The 11,886-nt window shown below is 45.0% G+C and overlaps 2 pseudogenes; one reads left to right on the top strand and one right to left on the bottom strand.

Annotated features, from left to right (window-relative positions):
- On the top strand, positions 1–650 carry LOC136121280 (small nuclear ribonucleoprotein E-like; annotated as a pseudogene).
- Positions 651–9,932: 9,282 nt separating this feature from the next.
- LOC136121018 (olfactory receptor 1f45-like) lies at positions 9,933–10,874 on the bottom strand (annotated as a pseudogene).
- Between the last annotated feature and the right edge of the window lie 1,012 nt (positions 10,875–11,886).

Here is an 11,886-nt window from a genome sequence, read left to right as displayed (position 1 = left end):
ATGGGGTACCATGGTCAGAACCAAAAAGTGCAGAAGGTGACAGTGCACCCCATCATTTTCAGATACTTGCAAAAGAGATCTCGGATTCAAGTCCGGCTTTATTTATTTTTTAGTATAAGTTTATATTTATTTATTTACTTTTGGCTGCATTGGGTCTTCGTTGCTGCGCATGGGGTTTCTCTAGTTGTGGCGAGCCGGGGCTACTCTTCATTGCGGTGCATGGGCTTCTCTTTGCGGTGGCTTCTCTTGTTGCGGAGCACGGGCTCTAGGCACGCGGGTTTCAGTAGCTGTGGCATGTGGGCTCAGTAGTTGTGGCTCGGGGGCTCTAGAGTGTGAGCTCTGTAGTTGTGGTGCACGGGCTTATTTGCTCTGCGGCATGTGGGATCTTCCCGGACCAGGGCTTGAACCCATGTCACCTGCATTGACAGGTGGATTCTTAACAACTGTGCTACCAGGGAAGTCCCTCAACTGTAGCTTTATGAGCAAGTCAGTATGCAGATAGAGTGCTGTATCATTGGTTTTAATGAGTACAGAAACCTTATATCAGATGATGCTGAGGGATTCATTCTAAAACAAAGTCAAGCATGATCCTGGGGCGGATCATGCTCAAAGGAGATAATATTACTCTGCTCCAAAGTGTCTCCAACTAGAATATTACTCAGCCATAAAGGAGGCTAAATAATGCCATTTGCAGCAACAAGGGTGGACGTAGAGATGATCATACTAAGTGAAGTAAGTCAAAAAGAGAAAGACAAATACCATATGATATCACTTATATGTGGAATCTAAAATATGACACAAATGAACTTATCAGAAACAGACTCACAGATGTAGAGAACAGACTGGTGGTTGCCAAGGGGGAAGAAGATGGGCGAGGGATAGATTGGGAGGGTTTTTTTTAAAAAACATCTTTATTGGAGTATAATTGCTTTACAATAGTGTGTTAGTCTCTCTTTATAACAAAGTGAATCAGCTATACATATACATATATCCCCATATCCCCTCCCTCTTGCATCTGCCTCCCACCCTCCTTATCCCACCCCTCTAGGAGGTCACAAGGCACGGAGCTGATCTCCCTGTGCTATGCGGCTGCTTCCCACTAACTATCTATTTCACATTTGGTAGTGTGTATATGTCCATGCCACTCTCTCACTTCGTCTCAGCTTACCCTTCCCCCTCCCCATGTCCTCAAGTCCATTCTCTACATCTGCGTCTCTATTCCCGTCCTGCCCCTAGGTTCTTCAGAACCATTTTTTTTTTAATTCCATATATATGTGAGAGCATACGGTATTCGTTTTCCTCTTTCTGACTTACTTCACTCTGTATGACAGACTCTAGGTCCATCCACCTCACTACAAATAACTCAATATCATTTCTTTTTATGGCTGAGTAAGATTCCATTGTATACATATGCCACATCTTCTTTATCCATTCATCTGTCGATGGACACTTAGGTTGATTCCATGTCCTGGCTATTGTAAATAGAGCTGCAATGAACATTGTGGTACATGACTTTTTTTGAATTATGGTTTTCTCAGGGTGTATACCCAGTAGTGGGATTGCTGGGTCGTATGGTAGTTTTATTTTTAGTTTTTTAAGGAACCTCCATACTGTTCTCCATAGTGGTTGTATCAATTTACATTCCCATCAACAGTGCAAGAGAGTTCCTTTTTCTCCACACCCTCTCCAGCATTTACTGTTTGTAGATTTTTGGATGATGGCCCTTCTGACCCCCTCATTGTAGTTTTGATTTGCATTTCTCTAATGATTAGTGATGTTGAGCATTCTTTCAAGTGTTTGTTGGCAATCTGTATATCTTCTTTGGAGAAATGTCTATTAGAATGGGAGTTTGGAGTTAGCAGATGCAAACTATTATATAGAGAATGGATAAACAGCAAGCTGTATAGCACAGGGAACTATATTCAATATCCTGTGATAAACCATAATGGAAAAGAATATGAAGAAGAATGTATATGTATAACTAAATCACTTTGCTCTACAGCAGAAATGAACACAGCATTGTAAATCAACTATACGTCAATAAAATTAAAGCAAAACAAAGTATCTTCAACTAGAACTTTTCGGCCATGGCACGTGAGTCGGTTCAGTCTAGTTCAAGATGCTGACAAACTTGAGGGCTGGTGCTTGAAAGACAGAATTTTGGTGCTTGAAAGAAGCTTTTCAAGGAGTTAAAGTGTATTTGAACATGTGATGATTGATATTTATAGAATAAAGGTTCTTGCTTTCTTTGTCCCTTTCATGGTGGTAGCAGGGTAAACTTTTGAGAAGGTACCAAATATCTAAGAACATATATCTGCCCCGAGAGAATTTCTGTAGAATTCAATTCCATTAGTTAACTTCCCTAGTGGTCTAGTGGTTAAGAATCCGCCTTCCAATGCAGGGGATGGGGTTCTATCCCCGGTTGGGGAACTAAGATCCCACGTGCCTCAGGACAACTAAGCCCACATGCCGCAACTACTGAGCCTGCATTTTCTAGAGCCCGCGCGTTCTAGAGAGCCCATGCACCACATCTAGAGAGCCTGTGCTCTGCAACTAGAGAAGCCCGCGCGCCACAATGAAGAGCCTGAGCACCGCAAAGGAAGATCCCGCATGCCGCAACGAAGATCCCGAGTGCAGCAACTAAGACCCGACAGGGCCAAATAATAATAAAAAATGTTTTTTTAAAAATAAATACAATGAAATAGTTTTTCTACTAACTGGCCCCAGCCTGAAGCTTGCCACAGTAACTAGACTAGCTATTTACTCTACAACTATCCTAAGAGAACTGTCAACTGCTTTAATTTACAAAGATTATATTTAAATTCCATTCTTTTGACTATGTTAAAGATTGTATGTTTCAAAGCATCCTTTTAAAAACTTATTTCTTTGTGCTTACAATTTTTTTCTATAGTAGATCATTTTATTGATTAAATTTAACCCCTTCAACAGAAAACAGATCAGTGCATTCCTAAGGATCAGGGAAGAGTTTGTTGAATAGGATTTTGGGGTGGGGGGAATATTGCCTGCCGTATCAGTAAACGCAGGATGTCAGTCTTCAGTGCTTGCAGCCCTCCGACGTGAGCCGGTGAGCCCTGAGGGAACTAAGGAAGGAAAGATTACCCGCCATCTAGCAGCCATCAGACTGCAGCCCCTCCCCACAGTGAGCCCTGTGGTAACTCAGGATGTGAAAACATTGGATATTGGCCCCAGATAACGGAGGTGCATATCAAAATAATGACTTCAGCGAGCCCAGACTCTTGCATCTTCCCATACGTAGAAAAGCACTAAATTCCTTGACTTGACATATCTGGTTTTCTTTAATTAACAATAATCTTTCGATGTTCAGACTATCTGCCCTTTGTTGCAAAACGCCTATATAACCTGGCTTCCCCCTGGCCTCCCCAGAGCAGTTCTTTCAGGGTTACTTAAGGTGCTGCTTCCCGGGCTTGAAGTCCTAAAAATTCCCGCCGAATAAAACATGACTCTCAGCTTTTAGGTTGTGAATATTTTTTAACTCAACAGGGCTGAAGAACTGCTCTACTCTTTGGTTATGGTGGTGATTGCATTTGTCAAGCTTCAGAGTGAGTCTTACTGAATGTAAATTCTACGTCAATAAACATGACTTTAAAAACTTAAAAAAAAAGTGTCTCCAGCTAGAAATGATCAGTGAAGTGAGAAATTGTTGAGAAGGCAACACAGTTTGTTTTTTTTAGGTGTTCTTTGTTGGGAGTGTGGTTCTAAAACATTTCTCCATATTGTTACCCTTATGTTGTTATTACCAGCTGACGATTAAAAAAAAAACTCAAATAACTTCTTTGGCCTCATCATAGTGCAGGGTCGAGGTACCAGTTGTGTTTTCTACACATTTAAGTAAAATGTGTTTATCCATTTCACACTTCAAAAAAATTATTTTTAATTGTTTTGGCCCTGCCACACGGCACATGGGATCTTAGGTCCCTGACCAGGGGTGGAACCTGCGCCCCCAGCAGTGGAAGCACCGAGTCTTAGCCACTGGACTGCCAGGAGAGTCCTCATTTCACATCTACAGTCATCTTGCTTGCCAGTCATTCATGAACTGTATTATCTCATTTAATCCTCCTAACATCCCTGTGCACTCGGCGTTATTACCTTTATTTTACATATGAGAAAATGGGGACTCAGAGGGGTGAAATGACTTATCCCAGGCAGCACTCAGGTACACGACATAATGATTCCGTATTTGTATATATTGTCAAATGATCACCCCAATAAGTCTAGTGCACAACCATCACCTAAGCTATAATGGAATAAAGAAAAGAATATAGATGTATACATATATGTGTATAACTGAATCACTTTGCTGTACACTGAAATTAACACAATATTGTAAATCAACGATACTTTAATAAAAACAAACAAAAAAACCCAACCATCGCCACACATAGTTACAATTTTTTTTTCTTGTGAAGAGAACTTTCAAGATCTCTCTTCACAACTTTCAAATACACAGTAAGGTATTATTAACTATACAAATCATGCTGTACATTACACTTCCTGAGTTAATTATTTTATAACCTGAAGTTTGTCCTTTTTGACCACTTTCACCCATTTACGCTACCACTCACTCCCTGCCTCTGGTAACACCAATCTGCTCTCTGTATCTGTGAATTCATTTTGTTGCTGTTGTTTTTTTAGATACCACATATAACTGTATAAACGACACCAAACGGTATTTGTCCTTTCTCTGTCTGACTTATTTCACTTAGCATAATGCCCTCAGGGTCCAATTGTCACAAATGGCAGGATTCTTTTCTTTTTTACGGGCAAATAGTAATTCATCCATCTTGAATAAACTTTTCGGCAGCTGTAAGATACAGCTACTAGATAAACAACCAGATAAGGAACTAGACTGCCCCACCCATGAGGCTCTCCTTTCAGAAAGCCCTGGGTAACCTAAATAACTGACCACTTGAGCGGCCCTACTTCTCCCTTCTTGTGCCCTAATTCTTGTTATTAGGCTTTAAATTAGCCAATAAAGAGTGAATCTGCAACACCCCAGGCACCCCACACTTGGACCCTAATAAAGGCAGAGCCCCAGGTCTGTGCTGTCTTTCTACCTGTGACCTCACTGTGTGGTCCTTGGTGTGTCCTGTACGCTCCAGGACCTGTAAGAAATCTTTTTTTCAAAGTTCCCCAATGGTTGTTGCTGAGGTGTCTTGAAATCATAAGAACCACAAGGGCTAGTCCAGCCCCACCATTGGCTCTGGTTGGTTGCAAAAATGTCTGTGGGGGTCCCTACAAGTGTTACATGTCCAGGTGGGTGACCCCAGGTGTTCCTAGCTGAGACTGACACACCTTCTCACCCAAGACCTTTGTTTCAAAGGACCTCAGGTAGCCACTATTCACATGATAAAGAGACCCGGGTAAATCAAGGAATGCAAAAACTTCGGCTGGGATAAAGCTTCCGGTATGGTTACTGACTGGGAACAAATAGCCTGTGAAGTGTTCCAGAGAATTATTTTGAAACCATGCACCCAGTCTGTGCCTATTTGAGCCTTAAAACAATACCCAGGTCCCGGGCTTCCCTGGTGGCGCAGTGGCTAAGAATCCGCCTGCCAGTGCAGGGAACACGGGTTCGAGCCCTGGTCCGGGAGGATCCCACATGGCGCAGAGCAACTAAGCCTGTGCGGCACAACTACTGAGCCTGTGCTCTACAGCCCGTGAACCACAACTACTGAGCCTGCGTGCCGCAACTACTGAAGCCCACGTGCCTAGAGCCGGTGCTCCACAAGAGAAGCCACTGCAATGAGAAGCCTGCGCACCGCAACGAACAGTAGCCCCCGCTCGCCGCAACTAGAGAAAGCCCGTGCGCAGCAACGAAGATCCAGAGCAGCTATAAAACAAAAACAAAAACAAAAAACCTCAGGTTCCCTAATTTGCATTAGAGGAATAAGGCGATGATGGCTGTAGAATTCCCAAGAAGGGTATTTCCTTCTATGTTTACTTCAAATGTGGTGTGAAATAAAATTCATACTTTATGGCAAGACAAGCAAAATTCAACCGTAAAAATTCTCCTCTGCTTTTTGGCCTTGTCTCTCCGCCGAACTGTGCATTGTGTATGTGCATTATTCATCATCAAACCTTCCCCATTGGCAGGAATACCTGCCGTAAAGAGCAACATTTTCCGAGCATCAACCAGAGAACTCCTTCAAAGATAGCATTTCTGGCTTCCCTGGTGGCGCAGTGGTTGAGAGTCCGCCTGCCGATGCAGGGGACATGGATTCATGCCCTAGTCTGGGAAGATCCCACATGCCGCGGAGCGGCTGGGCCCGTGAGCCATGGCTGCTGAGCCTGCGCATCCGGAGCCTGTGCTCCGCAACGGGAGAGGCCGCAACAGTGAGAGACCTGCGTACCGCAAAAAAAAAAAAAAGATAGCATTTCTTCTTGAGCTTATCAGGGGTCACGTGACCCACCACTTAGATCTGGATTATGTAAACTGTCAATTATACACCTTTTGATGTACAGCCTTCTGTCTCAAAAAAACTTATATAACTGTGCCTTGACTTCTAACAGGTGGAACAGTTCTCAGAGCTTTCTGAGATGCTCTTCCTGGGTTATAATCCTCAAATTTGGCTCAAATAAAAATTTCCATTTCTTTCTTAGATCAACTGATTCATTTTTCATTGACAGTGGCCACAGAGGGTAATGGACAAGGAAGAATATCCCAGATGGCAAAACCAGAGACTGCAGTGAATAACAGACAAAGAGGTTCCCCCTCTAGAGCCAAAGAATTTATTCCACTTCATGAGCAGGGAAATCTTAAATAGATTCTGCCCTGTGGGATTTGATCATTATGATGGACCAGTAGCTGGTCTCATATTGTACTATGGGTGAGAGGAGGGCCAGATAAATAAACTTCTAGTTTAAAAATTATTAGATCATGGGATAAACATTCTGTTCTGCTGAAGAAGACTGTGTATCAGGCAGAGATTTTGGACTCTGAGCTGAAAGCATCACTGGATGGGACTTTAGGTTATCTTCTTCAGGGCAGGGTATAAGTGGATTCTATGGGTGGGGAGAAGCATGCTTTCATGTATTTGGCGGCTGGAGGGATGGAACGTGGACTGCCAGCTCTCCACAAACATATACTCTCTCCTGGGCTTCCCTGGTGGTGCAGTGGTTGAGAGTCCGCCTGCCGATGCAGGGGACGTAGATTCGTGCCCCGGTCCGGGAAGATCCCACATGCCGTGGAGCGGCTGGGCCCGTGAGCCATGGCCGCTGAGCCTGTGCGTCCAGAGCCTGTGCTCCACAACGGGAGAGGCCACAACAGCGAGAGGCCCGCGTACCGAAAAAAAAAAGAAAATCTACTCTCTGCTTTTTCCGTAATGACAGAATCACAGCCTAGCAACATGGCTGACCACCTATGCTGTATTTCCCAGCCTCTTTTGCAGCTAGGTATTACCCAGTGTGGAATGTGAAAAGTACGTGACACTTCAAGATCAGGGACTTTCTTCCCCTGTGTTCACTGATTTCTTTCTTCTTCTTTTATTCAATCTAGAGTTCACAGCTTCAACCTCACAGACGATAATAATGCTCAGGGAAATAGACAAGAAATAGAACATTGGGAACCTAGGTTTCTGATTGATTGAAAGGAGCAGAGTCACCCACTGATATAGAACTCTGACTGTTAGTTGAGAGGGGAATAAACTTCTACTTTGCTTGAGCCATTACTCTTTTATTTTTTAAAATTATTTATTTATTTTTAGCTGTGTTGGGTCTTTGTTGCTGCCTGCGGGCTTTCTCTAGTTGCGGCGAGCCAGGGCTACTCTTTGTTGCGATGCGCAGGTTTCTCCTTGCAATGGCTTCTCTTGTTGCTGAGCACGGGCTCTAGGTGCAAGGGCTTCAGTAGTTAGTTGTGGCACGCGGGCTCAGCTGCTCTGTGACATATGGGATCTTCCCGGACCAGGGCTCGAACCCATGTTCCCTGCATTGGCAGGCGGATTCTTAACCACTGTGCCACCAGGGGGGGGTCCCCATTATTCATTTAGTCTTTTGTTTAAGCAAATGTTATGGATTGAATTACATCGCTTTCCCAAATTTATGTGTTGAAATCCTAACCCCGAGTATTCAGAATGTGTCTGTTTTTGCATATAGTAGTTAAGATGGGGCCATATTAAAGTAGGGTGAGTTCCTAATCCAAGGTAACTGGTTTCCTTATAAAAAGGGGACATTTGGAGATAGACATGCCCACAGGGAGGATGCCATGTAAAGATGAAGGCAGATATCTACAAGTCAAGGGACACCAAAGATAGCCAGTAAACCACCAGGAGTGAGGGGAGAGGCATGGAACAGACTCTCCCTTATAGCCTCGGAAGTAACCAACCTGCTAATGCCTTGATCTCAGACTTGTCTCCAGAGCTGTAAGACAATAAATTTCTGTGATTTAAGCCATATAATTTGTGGTATTTTGTTATAGAAGCCCAAATACAGCAGGTAGGCTATTCATCCTACCTAATATAAAAATTAGTATCAGGAATGGGGTGTTGCAATCACAAAAATCAAAAATTAGTTGCAGGGCTTCCCCGGTGGCGCAGTGGTTGAGAGTCCATCTGCCGACGCAGGGAACACGGGTTCGTGCCCCGGTCCGGGAAGATCCCACATGCCGCAGAGTGGCTGGGCCCGTGAGCCATGGCTGCTGAGCCTGTGCGTCCGGAGCCTGTGCTCCGCAACGGGAGAGGCCACAACGGTGAGAGGCCCGTGTACTGCAAAAAAAAAAAAAAAAAAATTAGTTGCATTAGCTTAGTGACCTGCTGGTAAGGTCACAAATATTGCAGACTGGATAACTGACCCTCATTATGCCAAAGAACAACATTTGGTAATGTCATCACCCGCGATCACCTACCTGAAAGCTAGATCATATGTCTACTAAGCCTGTGTTTCTAGAAGTGATTGTAAAGATTGTAAAGTGTTAGAATGTCACTGTAAGTGGGCTGCTCCTTGCTGCTTTCAGCAAGGAATCACAAGAAAGAGATACTCTTACACAAGAATTGGCCACTTTTCAAAGTGAGGAACATCACAAGTTTGGAAGAGCCAACAGCTTCCTCGCCCCCTAAACAGTATAAACAAGGAGCCTGCCCAAGGCTATTGTTTCAGATGACCATTAATGGAGAAGAACAAAGATGTAGCTAGTTCAATGAAGCAAATACTGCAAATTAAATAGACACAAGAACTCTGGCTAGAAAAGAACACGGAATGTTCTAGCAATGGAACTAGCTAGAAGCAACTAGACCAGATGTCTACTAAGTTTTCTGAAGCAACAATGTTGCTAAAAAATCCGAGTTCAGTCTGCAAAATCTTATGACTTCTGAGCTTTTGCCTTGGGTCTCTTTCTTATAGCAGCTTAACCTGACCCTTAACCCAATGTGGGGCTTGAATCCTGGGTTCTCTGGTTTCCAGAGTACTTCCTTTTTTTTTTTTTTTTTGTGGTATGCGGGCTTCTCACTGCTGTGGCCTCTCCCGTTGCGGAGCACAGGCTCCGGACGTGCAGGCTCAGCGGCCATGGCTCACGGGCCCAGCCACTCCGCGGCATGCGGGATCTTCCCGGACCGGGGCACGAACCCGTGTCCCCTGCATCGGCAGGTGGGCTCTCAACCACTGCGCCACCAAGGAAGCCCCAGAGTACTTCCTTTTAACCATTATGTGTGCTTTAGGCTGCAGTTTAAGTGCCACAAGATCAGGGATTTTGTTTGTTCTCTGCCAGACTCTTGAAAGACTGTAAATACTAAACAGTAAATAGTAAAATGTGACAGATGTTCAATAAATATCTGTTGGAAGGATGAGGTAATAAACAAATGAACCAAGAGTGATATGAAGGAACTATCTAAGACTGGGACTGTGCCCGGAAGTTCAGAACAGATGGGAGCCGTATTTGGACAGGCATTCCAATGCTGTGGTCACCGAATAAAAACTGGCCTCCTGCTGATGAGGGCCCCCAGGGCACCCTTCATGTCGTTGTTGCGTAGACTGTAGATGAAGGGGTTCAGCATGGGAGTGACCACGGTGTACATCACTGCAGCGGTTGTGTCCTTCTGGGCCGTGCGGGAGGACATGGGGCTGAAATAAACCCTGATGAGTGTGCCGTAGAACAGGGACACCACAGAGCGGTGAGAGCCACAGGTGGAGAAGGCCTTCCGCTTGCCTCTGGTGGACGGGATCCTCAATGCAGCAACAAAGATGTGCGTGTAGAATACCAAGATACCCATAAAGGGGGTGATGATGGGCAGGGCGCCCACGGTGTACACCATTGCATTGTTGAGAAAGGTGTCAGAGCATGCGAGCTTCGGCAGACGACTGAGGTCACAGAAGAAATGGGGGACCTGGTTGTGGATGCAGAATGAGAGGCGGGTCAGTGATATCGTGTAGGTCAAGGCATTCCCAAAAGGTTGCAGTCCAGGATGCTGCCACCAGGAGGCTACAGAGCTGTGGTATCACAGACGTGGCATAGTGCAGAGGGTGACAGATGGCCACATGGCGGTTGTAGGCCATGGCGGTCAGCAGGAAGCTGCCGATGCCGGCGAACCACGTGAAGCAGAACGTCTGGGTCAGGCAGCCAGCATAAGGAATCCCTTTGTGTCCTGACATGTGATTGGCCAGCATCCTGCAGATGGTGGTGGAGGTGTAGCAAATGTCCCCAAAATCCAGGTTGGCCAGGAAGAAGTACATGGAAGCTGGACGTCGATGGCGATGGCCAGGATAATGAGCAGGTTCCCCAGTTCTGTGACCAGGTACATGCTCGGGAAGAGTATGAACAGCAGCTGTTGTTGCTTGGGGTCCTCCGAGAGGCCCAGGAACAGGAACTCAGAGACCAGGGTGAGATTTGCTCCTTCAACGGCCATCCTGAATCTATCAGAAATGACACGGAGGAGCTGTCCAGGGTCCTGGCCAAGGCTAGTCTCTACTTTGCACCCTGGACCTCATCCCCTCTTGTTAGTTCGGCCATTCATCAGTTCTTCCCACTCCCTCATGCAACAGGACCTTCCCCCACCATTTGCTGCATCATTTCCGTCAGTGAACACACCATTCATTCCCCACAGCCCACCTGCAAAATGTCACCTGGAGCTTGGTGGACATCTCCCAAGCACACTGACCATTTCTCACTTCCATCACATGTATCTCTATGCCCCAAGGTTTCATCTGGTCACCAGAGCAGGCTCAGCCTGCACACAGGGTAACATGGAAGTGTCAGGGATTCGCACCCCAAGAGTGACTTTTGGCCAGTGAGGGACAGGCCTTGTTTGGTGAACGCCCCAGCTTCATCACTTCTGAGTGAAGCAGTTCTGGGGTGTGTTCTCTCAAGGATCCCTAGAAAGATGACCCCTCAGTTGCCAAGAGTGAGAATCTACTTATCACAACTCCTTTCTCCAAACACTCATTGGGTCTCCTGGGATTATTTCCCAAATAAACTATTTGCACTCAAGTTCTTGACTCAGAACATGCTTTGGGGCGATTTCAAACTAAAAATGCAACGATTCCAAAAAAATCTTCTATTTTTGAAGGAATCCCTTCTTTGTCCCAAATACCCCTCCTGCTACAACTCCCCCTTCTCTGCTCCATTAGATCTCATACTCCTCAAAAACATTGCCTGTCCTTGCATGTCAAGAGCAACCACGACCTCCTATTGCTAATCCAAGGCTAGTATACAGTCAGTATGCACCAACACAGTAGTCCCATTGCTAAAATCTAGAAAGATTTGGCAGAGGCTGGAATATACCCTTAAAGAACATCCAAAGAATAGTAAAATTAATTAACAGTACAAATTATAATATAAACACACTTTCAAGTTTAGTGTTGTTGAATGCTGTAATGAGCTTTGAAACATGGGCAACATCTGAGAAACATTTGCAAAAC

Source organism: Phocoena phocoena, chromosome 3 (genome assembly GCF_963924675.1).
Source record: "Phocoena phocoena chromosome 3, mPhoPho1.1, whole genome shotgun sequence".
Lineage (NCBI taxonomy): Eukaryota > Metazoa > Chordata > Mammalia > Artiodactyla > Phocoenidae > Phocoena > Phocoena phocoena.
The sequence above is the reverse complement of the archived record's forward strand: the minus strand, read 5'-3'. Positions and strand labels throughout refer to the sequence as shown.